The 11,927-nt window shown below is 39.4% G+C and overlaps 1 long non-coding RNA gene across 2 annotated transcripts in view; it reads left to right on the top strand.

The window, feature by feature from the left end:
• The first annotated feature begins 11,333 nt into the window (after positions 1 to 11,333).
• The window catches only part of LOC107500892, a 51,669-nt gene continuing 51,075 nt past the window's right edge, over positions 11,334 to 11,927 (top strand). For both annotated transcript variants that reach the window (XR_001594621.2, XR_001594622.2), the window contains exon 1: positions 11,334 to 11,431. This is a non-coding gene — a long non-coding RNA (uncharacterized LOC107500892). The remainder of the gene's footprint in view (positions 11,432 to 11,927) is intronic.

Below are 11,927 nucleotides of genomic sequence, written 5' to 3'. Positions count from 1 at the left end.
CAGCGCAAGCTCTTCACTGTGTCTTTGAGTGCCCACATGCTCTATGCAGTGTACTAACCTGGATAAAATAGCTCTTTTTTTTTTTTTGACATATGCTAACTTTATTTATTCCCTTTTATGTATACAGAAGTCATGGGCTGTCCAGTTTGGGCAGGGATATCTTCTGTTAGTTGGGGCTTATTCTGAATTCTTGCCTCCCAAATCAGAATTTATGCTTTCTGTATTTCATTCCCTCCTGATTTCACTCTTACGTGATAAGAGCTAGTCTGATTCATGACCTTCCAGAGCTGAAAGAAATCTCATAGCTTATACAGTCCAGTGTTCTGATTTTTTATATGGGGAAACAGAGTCTTGAAATGTTCAGTTCAATAAACATTTATGAAGCATCTACTTGGGGCCAGTGAGGGTGCCAGTACCTGGGGCTTATACATATAAGACAAGATTCCTAACATGATTATTTTGGGGGGAATGTAATTAGAATATTTCAAATGCAAAGAGAGAGGTATGTTTAGGATATTAAGATGCTCATGGAAAGAATAGACAGAAGGGTTTCTTGGAGATGATGTCCAGGCCAAGTTGCAAAGGATGAGATGGGATTGGCAAGGTAAACACTGAGTGAAGGAAGGCAAAGGGATACTGCAGGGAAAGGTGTGAGACACAGATGAATAGATTCAGCTTGGTGTGTGTGCCTGAGTGTGAGCTACAGGGAATTCAGGCTGCTGGGATGATAGTGTGAAGTTAAAAATTAGGCAGAGGTCCTTGCACATCACATAGGTGCCTAGAACTTGATCCTGTATGCAATGAGGTTGGGGTGGGGAGACAGATGGGGTAGATGTGGCAATGCAGAATTCCAAGATGAGATATGGTTTGACGTGCATTTTAGGTGAATCATCAAGAGAACTGTGGAAAATGGATTTGAGGATAGATTAGAGCCAGGAGGGCCGGTGAGTCCAAAACCCTGGTCTCTTCGTTCTGAGCCTAGTGTTCCGCCTCCCACACCATGTTGCCTCCATGGACTCAGCTGGAAGCAAATGCCTCGGGAAGGCCCTGAATTACTCCCTTAGGTTTGCGGACATCTGCTATTTTGCCTGATGGGCATCTATTCCTTTATCTGATGGTATCAATAGTTCAGTTTCCTTTTTGGGGAATGATCCATATACCATACTCAATGTGTGCTTTCAAGGGAGGCTGACTCGCACTCAAGGGGTTGGCGCCTGACCACGTTCAAGCTAATTAATATATTCTATCCTGCTAGGAAACTGACCGATTCAATAACGGACATGTGACCCATGTCTGATAAGACTCAGTTCTACTATGGATTTTTTGGTTATGTGAATCCCCTTTTTTGGCTTAAAACCATTTCATCAGCTATTAGAAGATTCCTAAGAAATAAACCAAGAAACATTTCTGAATGCCTTCTATGTCACATGCATTGTTTTGGGATAGATTCTACATGGATATTCCAAATGCTATGGTATGGGTGGGGACCAGAATATTTGGGGACTTATAACTAATGGATGCCTGTTTTCTACTTTGGTCAGTCTCGAAAGTCAGCCCTGACAACCAGATCCAAATGATCATAGCAACATAAACTTACTAAAAGATTAGCCTTGTGAAATTGGCAGGTGGGATGGGTGAGAAAACATACAAAGATGAAGCTTGGTCTCCTTCTATGGGTGGCGACCTGTTTTTCTCTTAGCTGAATCACAGACCCTAGTACTGAGGGAGCTGCTCAGTGATTGCTGGTAGACTGAAGGGATGACTGAGTAAGCTCCATCATCAGTCCCTCTGCATTGTAGTTTGAGATCTTAAGAAGCAGAGCAGTTGTCCTAAGAGAAAATGGGTCAGTAGGAGCTGAGTTTTCTCATTCAGATTATCCTGGAAAGAACTGATGCTGAGCAAGGGTATTTGGGGATGTGAAGACCAGGAAGGGCAGGACCAGCACCAACTAGGATTTTGGGAAGGCAGTAGAAGCTATCTTCTTACCCACTCACTGACTGCCACAGGTTTACTAGAGAAACATTTAGAAATCCCAGTAAGGCATAAAGAAGACTAAAAATATTGCCATAGTCCCATTATGCACAGCTAACTACTGTTACTAGATTTTGTGTATTGAGTTCTAGGTTTCTTTCCCATGAAATACATTCTAGCATACCTGTAAATGTATAAGCACATAGAGACACCGGGGCATTGTACCCTGCCTCTGAGGCTTTGTCCCTGGCTCTTTCCACTGCACAGTGTATCTTAGGCACTTATCTCATATGAACAACATTCTTAAACCAGCTAGATTAACTTCTAAACTGTTCCAAGATGCCCTTATCTGACTCCTATGTTTCTAAGTGTGTGCCAACCTCCTGAAGGCAGTTTTCTCTGGGCTACTATGCCAGGGGAACATCTGCCAGCTGCCTCTTTCTCCTTCTTCAGTAGCCAAGTGATCCATTGATCCCAGAAAAAGTACAGGGCCAGGGTCAGGGACAAATCCTAGAGTCAGGAGGATGGAGAAGCACTTTACTAACTCCAAACATGTATGCAATGCTAGTAGCAGTACCATTCATATTGCTGTTGTTATTGATGATGATTCAAAGATAAAAATATGATCTTGCCATCCACCCATTGGTTAAAAATGCTTCTTGGCTGCCCATTGCTTTTAAGTTAACTCCCTAAATCCTAAGCAGTGGGAGGCCCTGGATAGTGTGGCCCCTAAGGACCTTCCTGGCACCATCTCCCCTACCTACCCTTGTGGTCTGGCCTTTCTTCCTCATTCCTAGTGCTGTTAGTCTCTTTTGGGCCTTAGGGCCTTTCCTACCTCTCCTGATTCTCTTCCCAATCCCTAATCATCCTTCGGCTGCAGCTCCAATGATACTTCTTCACAGAAGTCATCCTTAGGATCCAGATGGGGTTCCCTGTCTTTGTTCCTTGCAGCTGTCCGTCACTGCACTCATTGAACTCATTATATACACCAATGCACATCAACCTATGTGATTGCTTGCTTGAATCTCTGTCTCTCCCATTAGACTGCAAATCCCATGAGGGCAGATATAGCGTCTGTGCTGGTCACTCGGTAATTCTTAGTGCCTAGGTCAATGCTGAGTATATAAGAAATTGTCAATAAACCAATGAAGGAAGGAATATGTTGCCATATTGCCATTTGGGTAGGGGAGAGGAAAGGGGCACACAGAGAAGAACCAACTTCATTGCTGTCCCTCTCTTTCTTCTTGCCTTTCTTCTTCTGCCACCAACTCTTCTGACTTCTCCAGCACCCTCTTTTCTCCTGTTAAGCCCCAGAAAGGAATCTAAGCCCTTTTATGTTGCCCCAGTTCTCTATTTCCCTGCTAGGGACAGGAGGCAGCATTTTGTTTCTAAAACACACAGATGTGAATCCCTGCACTGAAGTGCTCAGAGTGCCATGAGTCTACCAGAGCAAGCATAGACCTCTTATTTGTAAAATTAATCAAGGCTATGGGGGCAGAAGAGTTTAAGGCTCTACGTTAACTCAACTCCTTGGACCCAGTATAGTTTTGTTTTGTTTTTGGTTTTGGTTATTCACTAAGTCTGAAATTACAGGAGGCAAGTAGTTAATTTTCCCATTTTCTGTCTGGATCTTTGGTTTTCTACCCTTCTGCTTGAAGAGATGATGGTTATTACTATGATAATATCACCTCTTAATAGTGTCTCCCTTGGAGGTTGGAGGAGTTCCCATTGATGATCTCACACAATAGTGCAACAAATCTGCCCACTCAAAAGTGTGTTTTTGTCCTTTGCTGATGAATTTCAGTTTGAATTAGTGTTTCGGAAGTGTGTTCCCACCCAGTCACTAAGAAGGATCACATCTCCCATAACTGCGAAGCATCTGTCACGGTTTTACATAGTCACTTCTGGGCTCAGAACCCACTAGTAACTCTTTTTTTGTTAAGAGGAAAACTCAAGTTCTTTGCCCGACATCCAAGTCCCTTCTGGCTCAGGATTCCTCTTCCTCTCCAATGTCCCCTTCCAGAAGGTGACTCCACAGGGAAGTTCCACTCTGATACACATCATTTCCCAACTGCTCTTTCGTTGTTTAGGTTTAGGTTATGTTGTTCCTCCTGACCAAAATGCCTTTTCCTCTTCCTCTCCATATCTGAGCAACATCCCTACCCTGTTCCTCTGGGATCGACACAACTCCTGACTTCTCCACTAACTCTTTGTCAGTTACTTCAAACTAAAGCCAACAGGCCCTCTGTTTCTCTTGTCTCTTTTGTCTCTGTGATACCCACCTATCCTCCTCTGCCTCCTCTGTGGATACATCCTTTCCTGTCTAGCCACTTATAGTGGCATTTCTCCAAGTATGGCCCTAGGCTCTCTCCCACCTCCTATTTTTAACCTATGTGCAAATGATTCACAAATTTGTATCTCTGTCCCAGCTATTTTCTCTGAGTTCTAAACTCTTACATCCAACTCTTAAACTCTTAATAGTATCTTACCCCTAGTACGCTTAACACAGATTTGTGATCTTTCCCCTCGTTCCCTACTTCCCTTGCCTTCTATCTTGATCCCTCCAGTATTCCTTCTCTCAGTGAAGAGCATCACTGTCCATCCAGGCATGGAAGCCAGAACTCTGGGTGTCATCCTGGGCATATTGTGGGCCAGACTCTGGATTTCATTCATGTGTGTCACACTGTTTTCATTTTCTTTATACATATGACCTCTGTCCTCTAAGACTGCAAGTCCAAGGAGAGCAGAGATTCTCTCTATTACCCATCATGCCAGGTCATAACTGTAGCATACCATGGCATTCCTAGCAGGCACTCAATAAATGTTTATTGACTGCTTAAGTAGCCATATGGCAATCTATAACATACAAGTAAGATAGATATTCAGAGGGTGAAAGAGGACTACTCTTCGATTCTTTAGTGTCACCTAATACCAGATGCCTGGTTTGAGCAGACAGAAGGGATTTTAAGGTCTCTTCTTGCTATTAAACCTGTGATTCTAGGAGAATGTGTTTGTTTTTAAACCAAAAAAGAGCTTAATTCTAAGCTTAATTCTTCTAAGTATGGTAATGGAGGGGCTAGATTCAGAAGAGTAATGTTGAGATAGGAAGCAAATAACTTCATTGTTTTTTCAAGCATGGTGGTACAATACATTAGGTCATCTGCATAAAATAAAAAGTTGAGTCCCTTCTGTCCTAATGTGAAGGGTTATGTAAGGTGAAAGGGATATAATGGAAATGATTTACAAAACTAACCACAGACATAAGAAAGGGTTAGATTTATAGCATTTGGTAAGCAATTTCAGGCATTTTAATATGAAAATACAAGATCAACAGATGTGAATTTTACACCTAAATTATGAGGGATATTTTTTTTTTGTGGGGAAGAATATTATTTAATTTCAATGATTTAAAACAAAATTCTGCATCTTAGAGTTCTTACTAATTTCTCTCTCTCTCTCTTTTAAATTTTATTTATTTAGTTTTTATGGTGACATTGGTTAATGAAATCTAAAAAGTTATAGCCGTACACTTTAACAGTAAGATATATATATATATATATATATATATATATATATATATATATATATATTGTGTTCACCTCCCGTAGTTATATTTCTTCCTGTCACCACATGTTTGACCCCCTTTACCCTATCTACTTCCCCTCCTCCTGCCTCTCCCCTCCCCTCTGGTAATCACTAGTCTATTGTCCATGTCCATGGGTCTCTGTTTGTTTGTTCTGTTCATTTGTTACCTTTAGGTTTATATCCCACATATAAGTGATATCATGTGATTTTCAACTTTTTCTATCTGGCTTATTTCACTTAGCGTGGTTGTCTTGAGGTCCATCCATGTTGTCTCAAATGGCAGTATTTCATCTCTTCTTATGGCTGAGTAATCTTATTTTTCAATTACAGTTGACATTCAATATCATATTAGTTTCTGTTGTACAGCATAGTGGTTAGACATTTACATAACTTATGAAGTGATCTCCCCAATAAGTCTAGTGCCCATCTGGCACTGTACATAGTTATTACAATATTATTGACTATATATATGAGGGATTTTTTAAAAAGTAGGATCTTGAATTAGCTAAAAGGATATATTGTATTTTGTAAAATTTCAGGGAATAGAGAAGATCCTAACTAGTCCAAGCCCTTATCAATGCTCTATTCCTTATATGACAGGTTGGCTAGGTAGAATCAGGCTATACTTGAATCCCTCCTATGATGGGGTGTTCACTGCTCTATCCAGTTTGAGCCAAGTGTTCCGTATGGATGGCTTTTACCTGTTTACACTCACTCTTCCCTTTAGAGCTATATGGAGTAACTTTGAACACTTGCCCACACAAAGATGGCACAGAGTTGTGCCCAGATTGCACAGAATTGTGTTTATTTTTTGTTCATTCATTCAAAAAACCTCTTTATATGCCAGGCATACTCAAAGGATTGTAAAGACATAATAACGTCTCCAGGGCATGGACATGTTTCTCTAATGCTTCTACAGTGTCTGGGACATATTAGGCACTTAGTGGATATTAATTGAATGAGTGGCAGAAGCCTTGACTCTTAACTAGAGATGCTGACAGTCTGCTTGAGGAAGTCAGGCATAGATATGAATGATAAGGAAAAGACAATGAATCCATGAGAAATTGGATGAATGATGTCAATAGGAAATTAATGGAAGATGAAAGCCAAATGACCAATAAACATCTGATATAATAATCAATCTCACTAATAAGTAGAGAAATGTAAATTAAAGTGGCAATATACTAATCCACACTCATATGATTGACAAATACTGAAAAGTCTGACAATATTAAGAGTTGGTGAGAATATGGAGCAATTAGAACAATACCATTCTTCATTGAATGGACAACTGATAATCCATTTTGGAGAGCCATTTGGCAATATTTCATAAAATTACAAGTACAGAACCTGTAACCCAGCAGTTCCATTTCTGAGTATATGCCTTAGAAAGATAATTTCACATATGCAGAAAGACACACGTACAAGAAGTTCATTACAGCATTGTTATAGTAGCAAAGAACTGTAAATAATCTAAATGTCCATCAATGAAAGAATGGATAAACAAACTGTGCTATATTCCACCAAAGCAATATTTATCACATGGCAGTGAAACTGAATGAACTAAATCACATGTATAAACATAAATAATTCTCAAAAACCATAATTAGCAAAAAAAAAAAAAAAAAGCAAGTCAAAAAGGGTGAAGTTATAGTATGTGCACAAAATTTTAAAACAGCCTAAGCAATATTATGAAAATAACCATAGTAGAAATATATGTGGGAATGATAGATGCCAACTTCAGGACAGGACCTGGTTATAGGGCCAGGGTGAGGAAATGCAACTGAGAAAGAGTATTTTATAGTAATGAACCCTTTGCCATATGTGTACCTTAGTGAAAGCTGACTAGACCAATCCGATTCTCTTTTATATATATCTAAAATATTTCTTTCTTTCAGATAGCGGTGTTTGCTTGAAACATAGCTCTTGTAGATCTCAGTCTTTCTTGTCACCTTCTGCCAAAAACCTGCCTAGCGTCTCTTGCATGAGACACAGTTTTAATAAAGGCTATATAAGCAACAAATTAATTGCAGGCTATTAGGGAATGATTATACTTTCCTACCATGATTTTTGGGGATTTAAGGTAGTTTTCACAAAAGGCAGAATTCAAGCATTAGAGGAAAAGATATTTTAGTGCAAGGGCCTTTGGCAATAAAGGGGTGGCACCTCGGGGCTGGCCTCCTGCATTTGCTTGAATTAGACTTGAGTGTTTTTTTGTTGTTGTTATTGTTGTTTTTTGTTTGTTTTTTTATTTATACAAGAGCTTGGGTGGATCTTGTACTTTTGTTCCTGAAGAGTGCAGTGAGCTTTTTCTTCTGAAAGAACTTACAGTTGAGTGACATGTTTGAGGTCAAAAGGGCCCTCAAATTTCAATTTCAGTTAGCTGAACAATCTGACTTTGTGTGTGCATATGTTGACGCTTCCCCTTACACATACTTTTCATTTTTTCAATTATAGTTGACATACAATATAATATTAGTTTCAGGTGTACAACACAGTGATTAGACAGTTATATAACTTAAGAAGTAATCACCTCAATAAATCTATTACCCATCTGACATGATACATAGTTATTATAATACTACTGACTATATTCCCTATGCTATACTCTATATCCCCATGACTATTTTGTAATTACCAATTTGTACCTCTTAATCCCCTCCTTCCTTCACCCCCTCTCCACTCCCAATCTGGTGGCCATCAAAATGATCTCTGTATCTATGAATGCTTGTTTTTCTTGTTTGTTTATCCTGTTCTATTAGTTCTGCATACATATGAAATCTTATGGCATTTTTCTTTGTCTGGCTTACTCCATTTAGCACAATATACCCCCTAGGTCCATCCATGTTGTTGCGGATGGAAAGATTTCATTCTACACCAGCTTTGTTTTTTTTACTTTCATCTTTATAAAATATCTTTTTCTGTCCCTTTACTTTCAGTCTGTCTTTTGATCTGAAGTGAATCTCTTGTAGGCAGCATATGTAAAGGTTTTATTTTCTTATCCTTTCAGCCACCCTATATTTTTTTGCTCGGAGCATTTAATCCATTTACATTTAAAGTAATTGTTACTAGATAAGTAGTTATTGCCATTTTATTATTCATATTTTTTACTTCTCTTTCTCCTCCTTCTTCATCATCATCATAATCATCATCATCAAGAAGTCCCTTTAACAGTTTTTATAATACTGGTTTGGTGTTGATGAACTCTTTTAGCTTTTTCTTGTTTGAGAAGCTCTTTATCCATTCATCAATTCTAAATGACACCTTTGCTGGGTAATCTTGGTTATAGGTCCCTGCTTTTCACCACTTTGAATATTTCCTGCCAGTCCCTCTGGCCTGCAGTCTCTGTTGGGAAATCAGCTGATAGTCTCATGGAAGTTCTCTTGTAGGTAACTAACTGCTTTTCTCTTGCTGCTTTTAAATTCTCTCTTTGTTTTTAATTTTTGGCATTTTAATTATGATGTGTCTTGGTGTGAGCCTCTTTGGGTTCCTCTTGTTTGGGACTCTCTGTGCTTCCTGGGCTTGTATATCTATTTTCTTCACCAGGTTAGGAAATTTTTTTGTCATTACTTCTTTAAATAGGTTTTCAATTCCTTGCTTTCTCTCCCTCTTCTCCTTCTGGCATCCCTATGATGTAAATGTTGGTATGCTTGATGTTTTTCCAGAGGCCCCTTAACCTATCCTCGTATTTATGGATTCTTTTTTCTTTTTGCTGTTTTGATTGGGTGTTTTCTGCTACCTTACCTTCAAATTGCTGATTCAATTCTCTGCTTCATCTAAACTAGTGCTGATTCCCTTTAATGTACTCTTTATTTCAGTTATTGCATTCTTTATTTCTGACTGGTCTTTTTTTGAATTTTCTATATCCATTTTTGTGTTTATCTTTTTGCTAATGTTGTCACTAAGATCACTGAGCATCCTTATAACCAGTGTTTTGAACTCTACATCTGGTAGATAGCTTGTTTCCATTTTATTTAGTTCTTTTTCTGGAGCTTTGTTTTTTCTTTCATTTGGGGCATGTTTCTTTGTGTCCCCCTTTTGGCTGCCTCTCTGTGTTTGTTTTTTATGTATTAGGTAGACCTGGTTATAGAGTGGCCTTACATAGTGGGTGTTCTGTGGGGCCCAGTGGCACAGTCTCCCTGGTCACCTGAGCTGGGTACTCTAGGTATATGTCCCTGTGTGGGCTGTGTGCCCTCCTATTGTAGCTGAGTTTTGGTTGCTGTTTGCATGTTAATGGGAGGGGTATAGAAGCTCTGAAGAATGATTGTTCTCTGCCCCTGGAATAGTCTTTAGGCAAAACGAAATAGTTCAGGTAATTTCCATAAGGACTCTTATTCATGGCAGCAACATCCATTGATAATTGATCCTATTCAGAGAAATCAGTATGGAATTCAACTAATGTCTTATTACTCTGCAGGAAATATTTAAATATCTCCCATGTTGCTGACTGTCACTTGGGACTAAGAAAATTATGGAATGTAAGGGGAAGATAGAAGAGACTTCTTGGAAGCAAATAAAACAGCCTATTAGGTCAAAATGATCATACAGGGGGTCCCTGTGGGTTTTGCATTAAGCATAGCTTTATGGAAAATACAGATTGAGGCAATTAGTCCCTTCCAATTTTATGTAAGCAGTAGCAATGGGAAGTATGCCAAGAAGGATGATTAAGGATTAAACAACAGCATGGGAACTTGATAAGAAGCTACAAATTTTTTTTTGCCAGCACCTAATATTTCTACATCACCACCTACTAGATTGCAAAAAGTGGGGGACTCTCTCCTAGGCCCCATACCTCAGTCCACTTACTGCTCAAGGGAAAGTTGAGGAAGAGAAGAATTCTGTCTCCACTAACTTCTAATAGGGAACACAGCCAAGAGAGGCAGGAAGAAGCACGCTCATTTCCAATCTTTCTGGCAAGCTCAAGTGAAAGCAAACACCACTGCCAATTCTATTTTTTAATACTGATTTAAAAAGGGTTGTGTCTACACATGCAAAGGGAAATGCACAGTGCACTGTGTTAATTTAAGCAGCATAACAATTTTTTTGCAATTAAAAAAAAAAAAAAGCCTAACCCTTTGCCTGACTATCCAGGTATCTGTTTCACACATGGTAGATCCAAATGGGGGGAGACTAAAGTGCAGCAATTGCTTCTGTGGTCATATGTGGGGTACCCAGCTCCATATTCGTCACCCCATCTGTCCCAGGCAGGGCCGGAGACCATTCCTGGGACTTTTCAGTGTGAAACTAGGAGAAAATAACTCTTCTTCCTTTTGGAAATAGAGCTGAGTTCTTAGATCTGCTGAACCCTGGTGTCGATGGCACTTTGGTAGTTTGGGTTGGATAGCTATCAAGAGAGAGGACGAGGAGGAGAGAGAACAAGAGTAAGAGTCAGAGCTAGAGAATACGTGAGGCCCAGTTCTCTCTCTTTCAGTCTGTGAATACTTCTCACAGCCAGTTCCACAATATTTAAAAAGTCTGTTTGATATTTTTCATGAAAACCTGTGCTCTAAAGATCGTCTATAGAAAAATATCCATTTATTTAGTTTGCATTAAATTTAACAGCCTTTTGATATTTTAGTCTTTTTAACTAAAAAAGTATCCTGGTCTAATGCCATCACAAATAATGTTGCAATGAACGTCCTTATACTTATGCCTTTATACACTTTCCAGTTTCAGTCAAGCTCTTAGAAATGAAACTGTTGGTTCAAAGGGCATTTTTGTCCCTTTTAAGTATCCCACAATGCACAGCCATGCTCAGTTGAGTAATGAACACATGACATGTGTTAAACAAGAGGCTATATAGCATTGCAGTTGGAGCACCAACTCTGCCAAAAGCTAGTCCCAGCTCTGCAACTCATGGCAAGTGTGACCTGGGGTAAGTTATTTAACCTTTGAAAACCAGAGTATACCGTCTATTAAGTGGTGTAACAATAACAACATAGTGAAGTAGCTATGTGCCTGGCATTGCCTTAAGCATTAGACTCATTTACTTCTCAAACGTTATGATGTAGGGACTTTTAATATTCCCTTTCACAGATGAAAGAACTAGGCATAGAGAGGTTATGCATTTTGCTTGAGAGCACACAGCTAGTAAGTAGTGGGGCTGGAATCTATTCCCAGGAAGTCTGGCTCTAGAGACCATCTTTTAAACACTTCCTCACAGGGGATTTGCATATGATAATGAGAACTGGCAATGAGAAGATAGGTAGATATGTAGGTAGGTGGGAAAGAAATAGATGGGGAGAGGGAGAACGAGATAGACAAAGAATTTAGTATCTTGTGTGGCCCTCAGTGAATTCATGTGGCCTGTCTACAGCAAATATGAGACCATTCCTTCCTCCTGCAACACACATCCTTTGAGAACAGACGGA

This window comes from Rousettus aegyptiacus, unplaced genomic scaffold, assembly GCF_014176215.1.
Source record: "Rousettus aegyptiacus isolate mRouAeg1 unplaced genomic scaffold, mRouAeg1.p scaffold_m13_p_7, whole genome shotgun sequence".
Lineage (NCBI taxonomy): Eukaryota > Metazoa > Chordata > Mammalia > Chiroptera > Pteropodidae > Rousettus > Rousettus aegyptiacus.
This window is presented reverse-complemented; position numbering and strand designations above follow the sequence as displayed.